The following is a 16,070-nucleotide window of genomic DNA, read 5'->3' as shown; positions in this document are numbered from 1 at the left end:
TGCGGTATAACAACATCATATGCAATATACAAAAGTTATTTTTAAAATAAATATGAAAATAACAATAAAAATACCCACATATGCAGATGAAGCATAATTGATGTTCAGAGATTCCCTAAATGAATGTACAAAATATTACCAAAATGACAAACATTATATATCCATATAGTACAAAGCGATAAAAAAATGTTTCGTTTTCTACAAGTTCTACCTACATATAAGGAATTGCAAGGGGCTCTCAACAAGTAGACTACTCCTTTACATGTAATGAAATGTTGAACACGAAAAGATTTTTTGATGGCTTGATCAGAAAAAGAGTGGCATATACTTTTATTTCTTTGCTGGCCCACCGCTTTACATGATTTGCATGTTAAACATGGATAGAAGCCTTGATATGAAATAAGGGGTTGTTCGACTGATCTGAGATAACTAGTAGTGGCCATATCCTTTATATTCTCAGCTTTTAATAAACTACTTGAAATCTTAGACCCTATTATGGGGTCATGTGTCAGAATCTGCCAATTTGTCTTTATCATAGTTTACATTATTTTTAACTTCCGAAAGTGCATCTTAACTAAATTTATTTGATAGTTACGTTGCAAAAAACGTTGTCTAACTGTGTTTGATTGTGTAATGAATACGTCGTGATTTGTGCAATTTCTTTGTGTACGTATGAACTGACCTTTAGGGCAGATACAGACGGACGTTGCGTTTTTGCGCGCGCAAACAACGCAGCGTTTTGCGCATGCAAAAACCATTTGACAGCTGCGTGTGTCATCCGTGTATGATGCGCGGCTGCGTGATTTTCGCGCTGCCGCCATCATAGAGATGAGGCTAGTCGACGCCCGTCACTGTCCAAGGTGCTGAAAGAGCTAACTGAACGGCAGTAACTCTTTCAGCACCCTCGACAGTGAATGCCGAACACAATATACAGCAACCTGTTAAAAAAAAAGAAAAAGTTCGTACTTACCGAGAACTTCCCGGCCGTTGCCTTGGTGACGCGTCCTTGGTGACGCGCCTCTCTTGACATCGGGCCCCACCTCCCTGGATGACGCGGCAGTCCATGTGACCGCTGCAGCCTGTGCTTGGCCTGTGATTGGCTGGAGCTGTCACTTGGACTGAATTGTCATCCCGGGAGGTCAGACTGGAGGAAGAAGCCGGGAGTTATCGGTAAGTCAGAACTTCGTTTTTTTTTACAGGTTCATGTTTATTGGGATCGGTAGTCACTGTCCATGGTGCTGAAACAGTTTAACTCTTTCAGCACCCTGGACAGTGACTATCTCCGGACGTCGCGTACCGGAAATATTTTTGCCGGGTTCGGCCAAAACGAGTTCGGCCGAACCCGGTGAAGTTCGGTTCGATTGTCCGGGTTCGCTCATCTCAAAGACACTCCATTTGGATGTTTGGAAACAGAAAAGCACGTGGTGCTTTTCTGGTTACATTCATCCTTTTGACAGCTGGTGCGCTGTTTCAGTCGGTTTGCACGGAAGTGCTTCCGTGCAACCTGCGTGGTTTTCACGCACCCATTGACTTCAATGGGTGCGTGATGCGCGAAATACGCGGAGATATTGAACCCGTCGCGCTTTTTGCGCAGCTGACAAACGCTGCGCAAAAAGCACGGACTGTCTGTACTGCCCCATAGACTTGTATTGGTCTGTGCGTGGCGCTTGAAAACCACGCGGCCCGCACAGACTGAATACATGCTCGTGTGAATCCCCCCTTAGGGATATTCTCAATCCACGACCTATAATGACAACTCCAAAGTTCTATATATAGCTATTGCAGTCTGTTGGTTTAAAGTAATTACGTGTGGGTATTTTATCTTTTTCAAAAAAGATTTCTAAGTCCAAATATTGAACCTTGGTTGAACTATGTTCCGAGGTAAATGTAAGATTATAATTTTTCTAATTAATATATCTGATAAATTGTTGCAGCAGTGATATCACTCCTACCCAAAGAATGCAAATATCATCAATATATCTTTTATACATCTTTAGATGTGACAAAAAAGGATTACACTGGGAGTGGAAAACTTTTCCTCCCAGACAAGATACAAATTTGCGTAACTGGGTGCGAATTTCGTACCCATACGAGAACCTGCAGTCTGTATGAAATTTTGTCCTCATACCAGAAATAGTTATGAAAAAGACAAAATTCAATCAACTTAAAAAAAACTCGGTTTGTTCTTTTGGCAATAATTCATCTCTTAATAGTATAGTTTTGATCGTATCTAAACCTAAAATATGTGGAATACAAGTATATAAGGAGGTTACATTGGAGGTGCAAAGTATCAGCCCAGCTTCCAAGTTTACTCCTTTTAACTCCTTAAACAACTGACCCGAATCCTTCAAATAACTGGTTGTGAAAATTACATATTTCAGCAAAAAAGTGTTGATGCATTTAGATATTCTGCTGGTAAGAGAATCAATGCCTCCAACTATTGGTCGTCTTGGTGGGTTATTATGATCTTTATGAATTTTAGCGAGATAACATATAACTGGTAACTTGGGATGTGTAATGTTCAGATACTGAAATTCTTCTATGGTAAGATTACCCCCATCTTTCGCTTTCTCCAATATTGTTTGTAACTCCTTTAAAAAGGGACCTGTTGGATTAGTCCTCAATTTTTTTTTATATGTAACAGGTCTGTCAATAGTCCCCTCATTTTCCTATGGTAATCCTCTATATTCAAGGTAACCACTCTCCCGTCCTTATCAACTGGTTTTATTTTTTATTTTTTATCCTGTTTCAAATCCTTTAAAGCTTTGGTCTCACCCTATGTTAAGTTGTATCGATTACTAGAACACGATGTGCAGCCACACACACACACACACACACACACACACACACACACACACACACACACATTAACGTTAATCAAGTATCCTGATAATGAATATACATTACCTCCAGCCTAGACGTCATGTGTATTCAAAATCCTGACACTTCTGAATCTTTTCTGTGAGATTCCAGCAAGCCACGCGTAATCTCGCGAGATTACGATGTAAACGAGATTTCGTTTCCCTTGCTGGAAATCTCACAGAAAAGATTCAGAAGTGTCAGGATTCTGAATACACATGACGTCCAGGCTGGAGGTCATGTATATTCATTATCAGGACGCTTGATTAACGTTAATGTGTGTGTATGTGGCTGCACATCGTGTTCTAGTAAGAACGCGATGCTGCTGTGTAAATGAATGGAGAGGAGTGCATGACACTGATTGGTCAGCGTCATACACTCCTCTGTACAACGCCCACTTGGTCGAAAGTAAAAACACGCCCACTTGGGCATTAAGCTAAAAATCGCTAATAAAGTGGTTTAAAATAGATCATTTTTCTAAATAAAAAGCATCACTGTCACCTACATTATAGCGCCGATCTCCTTATATAGGAGATAGGGCACTTATAATGTGGTGACAGAGCCTCTTTAAGTATTTTCTACTTAAATTGAAAACAATACAATTCTTCTTATCTATGTATTTGTCCTTTTGTTTTTTTTCGGGCCATCACATTGTCCTCTATTCATTTTTGTAGATGGAATTCTTGGGATAATTTTTTTAACTCTGATTTCCCATCTGCTGATATGGAAAATGTTGAGGATTGGTGCTATGATTTTGTCCTCAAAGAAGAATACCTATTACTCAGCGAAACTTCAAATGGATACGAACGCTGTTCTCTTGACCTATTCCTTTGATGATAATTGTATTGATAACCATTCCTTCTTGAAGAATAGGTTTGTCTATAATCATACTGATCGAAACTTTGGTAATCTCAATTCATCAAATTTTCTATTATTGAACATTTGGTTTAAGGGTAGATATTGCTGATAGCCATAATTATGTCGATATAGGGGACCCCGCCGAGGAAAAGTCTTCCCCCTCATATGGCTATTAATATTTTTTGTGTATTCATCAACCTTATATTTATTACCAAACTCCTGTCTTAGAAAAACCTCTTGGTGTGTAAAATCTCCAACTCCTGGTTTACTGTCAGTCTGTGGGTAATTGTTTTTATTTTGGACTTTATTCCACCTGTACACTGTATTATTCTCATTGTCAGATTTAACTTTTTTTTAAAAATGTAAAATTTTTTTGTGTTTTTTTATTTTTACATAATTTTACCTTCTTCAAGGTTTTGACAGGCATTTGACAAATCCATATAATCCTCTAGATTTTTAAAAGATTCTTATTTAGTTTGGAATTCTTCAATTGAGTCGTTCAAATGTCAGAGTTACTTTTTCCTAATGCCTATAATAAATTGAATCCCTTTCAGGGAACACTGACTAAGGAAATCCTCCCAAACTACAGCATCTTTTAACTCTTATATATTTCTCAAGTTCAGAAACATCCCATAAAAGGGTGGTTTCCTTTACCAACAAAATCTCAAGCTGTTTGAAAATAGTTTCCAAATCATCAGACTTTGGTCCCATATCCAAATCAACTGAGACATTATTTGAAAAATCAACCTTAATTTGTACTCTGTACGAAAAGATATCCATGATCAAAAAAGGTGCTGTGGACACTTAGGACTAGTGAGTGAACAACCAATATATATGTAAGAAAAGCTACGCACACTTTTCAGGAAGGATTGCAGATGGCTAAATAAAAGAGTCATCCAAAAACTCTCATCTTTTAGAAATGAGGACTCCAAGTCTGCTGAAACCCACAGTGGATCACTTATAAAAGAGTATTATCACTCATGAAAGATCATTTCAGGTCTATTGAGAACCTACTGTGAGTGCTAGTGGAATACTGAGCAAGAGGTCAGCTACGGGCTGTTAAGTGGGGTTTCAATTTGTGAATGAATAAAAAAAATAATGCTCTGCCTTTAATTTTTTTTATAATGCTCGTGATAATGCTGTAGATGCTGTTGTATGATGATCGCTTCCCTTCACTGCATTGATGAGAGAGCAGTGCTTGCCACACAGGAATAGTCTTTTACTGTGTGACAGAAGCCCACTGTTAGGCTCTGTTGACACTGGTGTTTGACACCTCCATTAGGGATTCTATCGGGAGTTCTGATGAATAGCATGCAGTGCTATGCTTGCTGTTAGGACATTGGAACCCTCAAAGGAACACCGAAGAACCACAATATAAGTCAATTGGGTCTGTCAGACGCCTTTTGGATCAGTCATAAGATATACCCAGAACAGCGTCATAGCTTCTGTTATGAACGAAAGCCATGATGCAAATGTGAGCATAGCGTAACCAATCTGCAATTCCCTATAGAAGAAAGCAGTTGATTAAAGAAAGCGAACATCAAAAGCATGTGTATATAAATATATACAGTATAATATATAAGAGCAGGGAAGGACGGAGTTGGGTGAGGAGGTGCAGGAGTTGATGGATCCCAGCTGACCCAGGATGGAAGGTGTTGGAGGGAAATGGGCAGTATGTATCAAAAATAAGGACGCTAGGGATTTAGGTTTCTCCTGCAATACACAGTGGCTCACTCTTATGAATGATTATTAAAGATCTTCTTAGATTTAAAGTGGTTTACAAAATCTATGTATTAGCACTGATACAGAAAGCTATAGATGTTAGTTTTATTACCTTGTAATCCACATGTTCAAGTTTGTTTAGATTATGGCTTTTCAGTATTTACCTACTGGGGCATCTCCAGCCAGAACATGGTAATGCCTGCCCCTTACTTTTGGTCAAAATCCATGGCAAAGTTTAAGAAAAATCTCAGCTTTTATCTTTCATTTGGCCTTTGAATCCACTATAACATTAAAATACGCACAAACCAGAGATTCATACAGTACAGCCCAAGAAAGGCCTGTGCAGCAAATGACCACTTCCCTCAAAATTGCCTCCCAAGCTGCAGCTCACCAACCGCTGGGAGGTGTTTGACAGTTTGAGAAGCACTGGTTTACATAATAAATTAAGCTACAGCAAAACATTGATCTATAACATTTATCTGAGGTCAGAGAACTATCACAATTTTTAGATATAATTATAAACATAATTATAATCATCAATTCTAAATATGCGTGCATCCAGTACTATTGCTATCTGTTTTATGGGATGATATGTCACATTTAATTCTTGATATGCCAGTCACACCTTCATAACTTCGCAATAACCACAGGTCTCACAGTGTCATGGTTCCAACTAACTGATATTAAAGGAAGTTTGGATATTATATTGTAATAATATTTTAAATCAAATATGACTATAGATGTAGTATCATGTTAGCATTTTTGCTACCATGGAATATTGCCTTGATCCTAAGGGCTCATGTACATGGTAGAACCATGTGCATGGAGCCTGTATAGCGACACATGGAGTCTCTGTGGCATCATACTATAGCATAGGCCCACCATGTGCTGCCATATGGTTCCTCCATAGTGCAACATCCGATGGAAGATTGTAGGAATCCAATAAAATAACTCTGTGTGACAATGTATAATATCGGAGGCATATGGATTTTGAGAATAAGCCCATAGACTACTATGGCTGCCATTGTATGGCTACTTACAACTTCGAACTAATAAGTCCTAAGACATTTATATATGTAAATGGTAATGCTCTTGTCTGTTAACAAATGATCCTTGTTTTTGGATTTATTGATCGTTTAATGACCTGTGAGTTATTTACTCTAATTGGAGAAAACTGTACACTGAGAATTTTCTTCTAAGTGGGTGAATATCAATTACATCCATGTAGAGCAGCAAAACAGTTAACTTGCTTAGACTTCTCCACTGCTTCTTAATTTTCTCATTTGTATATGTCAGTTTTACAATTTGAGCAATCTATTCTAGATTCTGTCAATACCCTGTTTTCATATGGAAAGCCTGTTATTAAATAGCTGTCTTTGTTTGCAACATAGAAGAAACAGATTGTGTAATTTACAGAGAAAAAAGATGATGAAGTACTCTGCCTGCATTCTGTTTTGATAATTGAAATAAGGTCCCAGGACAAATAGACTTCACTGTAAACACATGCACAGAGATACACAGAGGATGAAAAGCACGAGACTAAAATTATAAATTAGAGAAAGAAATCTTCAGTAGCTACAGGAAAAATGGTTTGTGCATAAAAATACATAAATAAACTAAAAATATCCTTTTACTTTCCAAGCACAGCAGGAAGAGCATCTGTCATAGTATGTGCTGCCATGAACAAAAGCAATTACAAAAGCATACTAAAGGATACCATATGTACCACAAAAATAGGAAAAATTAGGTAATACATTTTTTTACTGTTTACAGTAAACCTGTGTTATTACAATGCCACTAACAAAGACCCTAACCTTTATATACTTTGCTGTCAATTGTGGTGTGCAAAAGTATACATTACATTCCTTATGACAACATTGTGGCAGTAATTTGCATTGTTCAAATGAAAGAACAAAAAAACTTTTTTGAAAAACAATAAACATAGAAAATGAGAAAACATTTTAGCAATTCCTCTCTTAATGTCATAAATTCCTTCTATACTTTTATATCTCATTTTGAATCCAAAACTGTGAGAAATATTTAAAGAATGCTTCTATATGTGTCCCAAGAAATCATCCATTTCCTGATCGTCCTTGGCAGCACGACACATATGGGTTTTAGTCTCCTAGGTACAATCAAGCAGAGACAGGTTAATTAGCAAAAAGCATTAAGCAATAAAACAATTAAGGACTTCCCCTATAAGTATGTACCGGAAACTGGGCCCCAGCGTATATTTTTTCTTTCTTTCTTAGGTCAGTATGGAGACAGTACCCTATCCTTCTCACAGAGGGAAAGATTATTCCGGGCTGCATACAGGGCTGCGCCTCTGTCCCTCAGCCGCGAAGGTGTACCAAGATGGCGGTCAACGTCTTGGTACACCGCGACGGGGCACCTTTCCTGATCCTGGTAATGGTAGCAAGGGAGGAGCACCCCCTGTTGGAGCATCCCCCGTTCGTCTTGGTCCGAATTGGATTCCGGACCGACCGCCCGTGCTCTCCCGGTTACCCAGAAGTGTTGCTCGGCGTTACAGAGGCATGAATGGGGGCGGAAGTGATGTCATAGTTGGCCCCACCCCCGGGTTTGCCCCACCCCTGGGTTGGCCCCACCCCCGGATGTGACGCACGGACGCAGCAGGCTCATAATGCCAGCATCCTGTTTGAAACCTGGCGCGCTCTGCCTCTGGACAACCCTCTGCTTGCTAAGGTTAGTAAGGATGTTTACATTTATGGGTCCTGATGTGTCTTGATGCTGATGGCTATGCACATTTTCCTACCATGCGTTTCTTTCTGCCTCTTCTCTAGATATCAACCAGAAGAGGGGGTAGGAAAAGGACCCACATTCCAGGCACAGGCTTTGCAGGGAATGCCTCCAGCCTCTGCCTGATGACATTGTGTCAGATCTGTGTATCTCATGCTCCACCCCAGTCACCTCCATTCCCAGGGAAAATTCTAGGGGAATTATGCAATGGTTTAAACAACAGCTGTCTGTAGTTTTTGAGGATGTAAAATCATTACACCATGCTAAGAGGGTCAGGCGCGCTCCCTCTCCTCCTCCTCAATACCAGGAGGATTCCTCCGTTCAGATTCAGAGGTGGTCTCTGACTCCCCAGACTCTGACAACCCCAAGGAATAGTAAGGAGTAAGGATAAGTTCCATGATCTCCTCAGGGCGGTGAAGGATACATTGGAGATGGGGAAGGAGGTTGAGCATAAGCCTAAAAAGGACAGACTGTTTTATTTTCCAATTACCAAGGGGAAACATTTTCCCAGCCATCCTGTCCTAACGGACTGGATGAAATGGGATTGGGATAAGCCTGAGAGCAAATCAGAACTGGGCTCTCAGTTCAAAAACCTCTACAGACTGGATAAAACTGGCTCCAAAGATTGGGAGAATATTCCAAAACTGGACTTGCCAGTGGTTAAATTGGCAAAGAAAGCAGTTTTACCACCCGATGAATCAGCCCTGCTGAAAGACCCCATGGATCGCAAGGCGGATTCCCTTCTGAAGAAGGTGTATACTTCAGCAGTAGGCTCGTGCAAAGCCTCCTTGTCTTCAGTACCGGTGGCTAGAGCACTCCGGATCCGGCTAAGCCACCTATCAAGGGATCTAGAAGATGGAGTCCCAAGAGCAGAAATTCTCCAATACCTCCCAGTAATTAAGTCAGCTTCGGAGTTCCTCTGCAACTCCCAGGTGGATAACATCAAGTATGCATCCAGGGCCTGGTCCCTATCGAATGCGGCCAGAAGGGCTCATTGGCTTAAGTTATGGTCTGAGGATAATCTCTTCAAAAATAATTTTTGTAGCCTCCCTTTTCAGCCAGAATCTCTGTTTGGTCCCCAATTAACTGATATTTTGAATTCCTTAGGGGAAGGCAAAGGGGCTAGGTTTTCTGAACCTAAAAGGAAGGATACCAGCCATTACTTTCGGTATCAGAGAAGAAAATCCCTGAAGTTCAAAAGAAGGTTTCCAGACCGTCAGGGCACGTTTAAAACGAAGCGGGAAAACCCTTCCTCCTTTCGGAAGAAAAACCCTGCTCAAAATCCATACAGTTTATGATGCCCAGCCAACCCTACAAGTAGGAGCAAGGCTTCAGAGATTCTCCTCTTGGTGGTCGTTAACATAATTCGACGACTGGGTGATGGCAACCATCAGGAGAGGATACTCTTTGGAGTTTAGAACTCTCCCTCCAGACCACTTTTTTCCTCAACAGGCATCACCACCCGATAGTCCATCAGCTTCTGCAGGTCTTTCTCCAGAAAGCAGCCCTGGAAGATGTCCCAGTCTCAGAAAAAGGGCAAGGAGTTTACTCCAGAGTGTTCCCTGTGTCCAAATCAGACGGCAGTTGGAGACTAGTAATAGACCTAACTTTCCTCAATCTATATCTGGTGAGGAAAACCTTCAAGATCGAGACTATTCGGTCAGTGATGAACCTTCTGGAAAGGAATGACGTGCTGGCAACAATCGACCTCACGGACGCATACTTGCATGTTCCGATTCTGGCCGCGCACAAAAGGTTCCTCCGATTGGCGGTCCAGATGCAAGGCGGAGTACAGCACTTACAATTTACCTGCCTGCCCTTCGTGATTTTGTCGGCATCCCATGTGCTCACGAAAATCGTGGTGGTCCTACCAGCAGCACTGAGGCTGAAAGGGATATGTGTGGTCCCTGACTTGGACGACCAGCTAATAAAGGCATCATCAGAGTCCCTTCTACAAGAACATCTCCAAACCACATTGGAGTTTCTTCACTTTCACTAGTTCCTGGTGAACTTCAGAAAGTCACAGCTCTCACCATCACAGAATCTGAAATTTTTAGGGTTCATGGTGAGTTCCCAGTCGATGACAGTCAAATTGTCCAAAGAGGATTGCTGCAATCCGGGGTTCAATAGAACGCCTTATTTGCCATCCGAATATATCGATTCGAGGATCTATGAAATTCCTAGGTCTAATGACCTCATCCATAGATGCGGTCCCCTGGGCCAGAGCCCACATGAGATCATTACAGCTCGACATCCTCAGAGCCTGGGACAAAAATGTCAGAAATTTGGACGCCCTCTTCAAAGTCTCACAATGGATGGCTCCTCCTGGGGCTGGGGTACCCATGTAGATCACCTATGGGTTCAGAACAGATAGAGTCAGAGGGAAGTGTCATTATCTTCCAACATGAAGGAACTCAGAGCAGTGAGATTGTCGCTAATGTCCTTTCAATCCCAACTGAGAAATATCCAAATCCTGATCCAGTCAGACAACCTTGCAACTGTGTTCTATGTAAACAAACAGGGAGGAACGAGGAGTGCCTCAATGTCAACCGAGTGCAGACGTCTTATGAGTTGGGCAGAACAACATTCATTGGGAATTTCAGCAGTACACATCAAGGGCTCCTTGAACCACACTGCAGACTTCCTCAGCCGCAATATCCTCTATCCAGGGGAGTGGAGTCTCAACCCTCAAGTTTTCAGCAGCTTAGCTGCCACGTGGGGAATGCCAGACGTGGATGTGATGGGATCGGAAGAGAACAACAAAGTCCTCAGCTTCTGTTCTCTGTACCACACCCGCCATGCAGTAGCATTAGATGGCCTGTATGTCAGTTTGGGAGGAAAATTAATCTACATTTTTCCTCCCCTTCCCCTTAAAACCAGAGTATTAAAAAAAGTTCGGGACGAGAAAGTGGAAGCTATTGCAATCCTGCAATTTTGGCCCCGCAGGGCCTGGTTCTCCCTAGCATTGTCCCTCTCTATGGGCAGGTTCCTGAAACTACCAGTTTCACCGGACCTCCTGTCCCAGAAAGGGGTGTATCACCCGAACCCTCGCAGTCTACATCTCACGGCCCGGAGACTGACCGGGAGAACCTGACAGAAATGGGGCTTTCATCAGAACTTATTAATACCTTGCTGTCAGCTAGACGACGTTCAACGATAAAGTATACAACAGAGTTTGGACCCTGTTTACATCCTGGTGCTCTAAAAATTCAGCAAACGTATTCTCTTTGAATACTATCCAACAATTTCTTCAGGAGGGCTTCAATAAAGGTTTGAAGCTAAATACACTTAACCCCTTAAGGACGCAGCCTAGTTTGGGCCTTAAGGCTCAGAGCCCATTTTTCAAATCTGACATATTTCACTTTATGTGGTAATAACGTCGGAATGCTTAAACCTATCCAAGCGATTCTGAGATTGTTTTCTCGTGACACTTTGGGCTTCATATTCGTGGTAAAATTTGGTCGATATATTCAGTCTTTATTTGTGAAAAATTGCAAAATTTAGAGAAAATTTACAAAAAATAGCATTTTTCAGAATTTAAATGCATCTGCTTGTAAAACAGACGGTTATACCACCCAAAATAGTTACTAGTTCACATTTCCCATATGTCTACTTTAGATTGGCATCGTTTTTTGAACATTATTTTATTTTTCTTGGACGTTACAAGGCTTAGAACATAAACAGCAATTTCTCATATTCTTAAGAAAATTGCAAAAGCCTTTTTTTGAAGGTGCCAGTTCAGTTCTGAAGTGGATTTGAGGGGCCTATGTATTAGAAACCCCCATAAAACACCCCATTTTAAAAACTAGACTCCTCAAAGTATTCAAAACAGCATATAGAAAGTTTTTTAACCCTTCAGGCATTTCACAGGAATTAAAGCAAAGTGGAAATGAAATTTGCAAATTTCATTTTTTCTGCTGAATTTCAATTTTATTCAATTTTTTTTTAGTAACAGAGAAGGTTTTACCAGAGAAACACTACTAAATATGTATTGTCCAGATTCTGCAGTTTTTAGAAATGTCCCACATGTGGCCCTACTGCGCTCGTGGACTAAAACACAAGCCCTAGAAGCAAAGAAGCACCTAGTGCATTTTGAGGCCTCTTTTTTATTAGAATATATTTTAGGCAGCATGCCAGGTTTGAAGAGGCGTTGAGGTATCAAAACAATGGAAACCCACCAGAAGTGACCCCATTTTGGAAATTACACCCCTCAAGGAATTCATTTATGGTTTTTGTTATCATTTTGACCGCACAGTTTTTTCACAGCACCTATTTGAATTGGGCTGTGAAATGAAAAAAATGATATTTTTTCCAATAAAATGTCATTTTTGATCAAATTTTCTTATTTTCACAGGGAACAACATACCCCATTTTGTTGCCCAATTTGTCCTTAGTGCGGCAATACCCCATTTGTGGTGATAAACTGCCGTTTGGGCCCATGGGAGGGCTCAGAAGGAAAGGAGCGCTATGTGTTTGTTGGAGTCCAGATTTTGCTGGATTGTTTTTCGGGTGCCATGTCGCATTTGCAGAGCCCCAGAGGTATCAAAGCAATGGAAACCCACCAGAAGTGACCCCATTTTGGAAACTACACCCCTCAAGGAATTCATTTATGGTTTTTGTTATCATTTTGACCGCACAGGTTTTTCACAGCACCTATTTGAATTGGGCTGTGAAATGAAAAAAATTATATTTTTTCCAATAAGATGTCATTTTTGATCAAAATTTCTTATTTTCACAGGGAACAACATACCCCATTTTGTTGCCCAATTTGTCCTTAGTGCGGCAATACCCCATTTGTGGTGATAAACTGCCGTTTGGGCCCATGGGAGGGCTCAGACGGAAAGGAGCGCTATGTGTTTGTTGGAGTCCAGATTTTGCTGGATTGGTTTTCGGGTGCCATGTTGCATTTGCAGAGCCCCAGAGGTATCAAAGCAATGGAAACCCACCAGAAGTGACCCCATTTTGGAAACTACACCCCTCAAGGAATTCATTTATGGTTTTTGTTATCATTTTGACCGCACAGTTTTTTCACAGCACCTATTTGAATTGGGCTGTGAAATGAAAAAAATTATATTTTTTCCAATAAGATGTCATTTTTGATCAAAATTTCTTATTTTCACAAGGAACAACATACCCCATTTTGTTGCCCAATTTGTCCTTAGTGCGGCAATACCCCATTTGTGGTGATAAACTGCCCTTTGGGCCCATGGGAGGGCTCAGAAGGAAAGGACCACCATTTGGCCTACTGGAGCTTTTCTGGTGCTAAGTCATGTGTGCAGAAGCCCCTGAGGTACCAGTACAGTTGAAACCCCCGAGAAGTGACCCCATTTTAAAAACTACACCCCTTAAGACATTCATCTAGAGGTGTAGTGAGCATTTTGACCCCACAGGTACTGTGTAAAAGATAATGCGCAGCAGATGGTGCAGTGTGAGATTTGCAATTTTATATATGTATATGCCATTTCAGTGTCCAATATAGTGTGCCCAGCATGCGCCACCGGAGATATACACCCCTTAAATTGTAATGTGGGTTCTCCTGGGTACGACAATACCCTACATGTGGCTGTTATCAGCTGCCTGGGCATACGGCAGGGCTCAGAAGGGAAAGATGAGGGGGGTAAGCTGTGCGGAGTGCATCAGGGTAAATTAAAAATCAAGGGATGTATGATACATTTTAAAACAATCTTTTATACAGAGCCCTGGTTTTTCGGGACACGTGTCACATTGGTATATTGTGTTCTTCCTTATCCCCCTCTTATAGCAGACTCTGCACCTCTTTTGACTCTTTCCCTTTCCACCGGTTTGGGGACCTTCTCCTGGAAAGTGTTGCCCTGGTACGATGCGTGTGGCCTCGCTTCCAGAAGTACTGGGTGCCCCCCCTTCCTGGTCCCTAAAGATTAGATCTTGAAATTCCAGGAAAGTTCCCCTCTGGCCTGCACATCGACGTAGCACATACGCATTGTACAAAGCCATCTGTATGATGTGCCCGGCCAGCTTCTTATACCACACCGCATGGCGCTGTAGGGCTTCAGGACTTGATTTGACAAGTCCATCCCTCCCATGTACCTATTGTAGTCCAGGATGCAGTCTGGTTTGGGGGTGGCCTTTCCTTCATATATCCTAAACCTGTAGGTATACCCTGATGCACTCTCGCACAGCTTATACATCTTCACGCCATACCTTGCCCTCTTACCTGGCAGGTACTGGCGGAATTGAACCCTCCCTTTAAAATGTACCAGGGACTCATCAATAGAAAAACACTTCTCGGGGGTGTATGCTTGGGAAAACCGGGCACTGGAACGGTCTAATAGGGGTCTCCGTTTATACAAACGGTCAAAACTGGGGTAATCTCGGAGTGGGCACGGCTCATTATCAGTATAATGTAAGAAGCGAAGTATTGCCTCATTTAATTATTTTTTTAGGTTCCAGTTCATTTCTGAAGTTGCTTTGAGGGGCCCATATATTAGAAACCCCTATCAAACACCCCATTTTAGAAACTAGACCCCTCAAAGTATTCACAACAGCATTTAGAAAGTTTATGAACCCTTTAGGTGTTTCACAGAAATTTAGAGCAAAGTAGAGGTGAAATTTACTCTTTTTATACCATTTTTTTTATAACACAAAAGGATTTATCAGAGAAACGCAACTCAATACTTATTACCCAGATTCTGCAGTTTTGAGAAATATCCCACATGTGGCCCTAGTGCGGTAATGGACTGAAGCACCGGCCTCCTAAGCAAAGGAGCACCTAGCGGATTTTGAGCCCTCTTTTTTATTAGGCACCATGTCCGGTTTGAAGAGGTCTTGTGGTGCCAAAACATTGGAAACCCCCCAAAAGTGACCCCAATTTGGAAACTAGACCCCTTGAGGAATCCATTGTAGTTTTCATGGGGTGCATGCGGCTTTTTGATCAGTTTTTATTCCATTTTTAGGTGGCGTGGTGACTAATAAACAGCAATTCTACTATTGTTTTTGTATACTTTTTTTTTTACAGCGTTCACCGTGCGCTATAAATGACATATTCACTTTATTCTGCGGGGCGATACGATTACGGCGATACCAGATGTTTATAGTTTTTTTTTATGTCTTATGGCGTTTGCACAATAAAATACGTTTTGTAAACAATCATTCACTTTTTGTGTTACCTTATTCTAAGAGCCAGAACGTTTTTATTTTTCAATCAATAAAGCCGTGCGAGGACTTATTTTTTGCGTAACGAACTGTATTTTCCATCAGGACCATTTTTAGGTACATGCGACTTTTTGATCTCTTTTTATTCCATTTTTTGGGAGGTGAAGTGACCAAACAATTGTGATTGTGGTACGGTTTATTAATATTTTTTTTTACGGCGTTCACCGTGCGGGATAAATAACAAAATAATTTTGTAGTTCAGGCCGTTACGGACGCGGCGATACCAATTATGTATAGTTTATTTGTTTGTTTATATATTTTTATTAATAATAAAGGACTGATAAGGGAAAAAGTGGGACTTTTACTTTTATTACTTTTAAAACTTTTATTTTCTTATTTTTACACATCTTTTTTTAACTTTTTTTTTACTTTATTACTTTGTCCCACTAGGGGACTTGAGGGCAGGAGGCCCTGATCGCTATTCTAATACACTGCACTACATGCGTAGTGCAGTGTATTAGAACTGTCAGCTACTCACTGACAGCAAGCATAGTGGGTCCTGACGTTGCCATAGTCACCATCGCCGGCCGCTATCGCGTAGCAGGCTGGCGATGGCAGCTTAACCCCTAAAAAGCCGCGATCTCTATAGAACGCGGCTTTTAAGGGGTTAATCAGCGGGGACACAGCGATCGGTCCCCGCTGTAGGAGCTGTGACAGCTGCTGAACAAGACAGCAGCGTCACA

At 41.2% G+C, this 16,070-nt stretch overlaps 1 pseudogene; it reads left to right on the top strand.

Annotated features, from left to right (window-relative positions):
- Nucleotides 1-8,322, top strand: part of LOC142760532 (uncharacterized) — a 78,321-nt pseudogene extending 69,999 nt beyond the window's left edge.
- The last annotated feature ends 7,748 nt before the right edge of the window (nucleotides 8,323-16,070 follow it).

Source organism: Rhinoderma darwinii, chromosome 4, assembly GCF_050947455.1.
Source record: "Rhinoderma darwinii isolate aRhiDar2 chromosome 4, aRhiDar2.hap1, whole genome shotgun sequence".
NCBI classification, from domain to species: Eukaryota; Metazoa; Chordata; class Amphibia; order Anura; family Rhinodermatidae; genus Rhinoderma; species Rhinoderma darwinii.
Note: the sequence above shows the minus strand (reverse complement) of the source record. Positions and strands in the feature narration are given on the sequence as shown.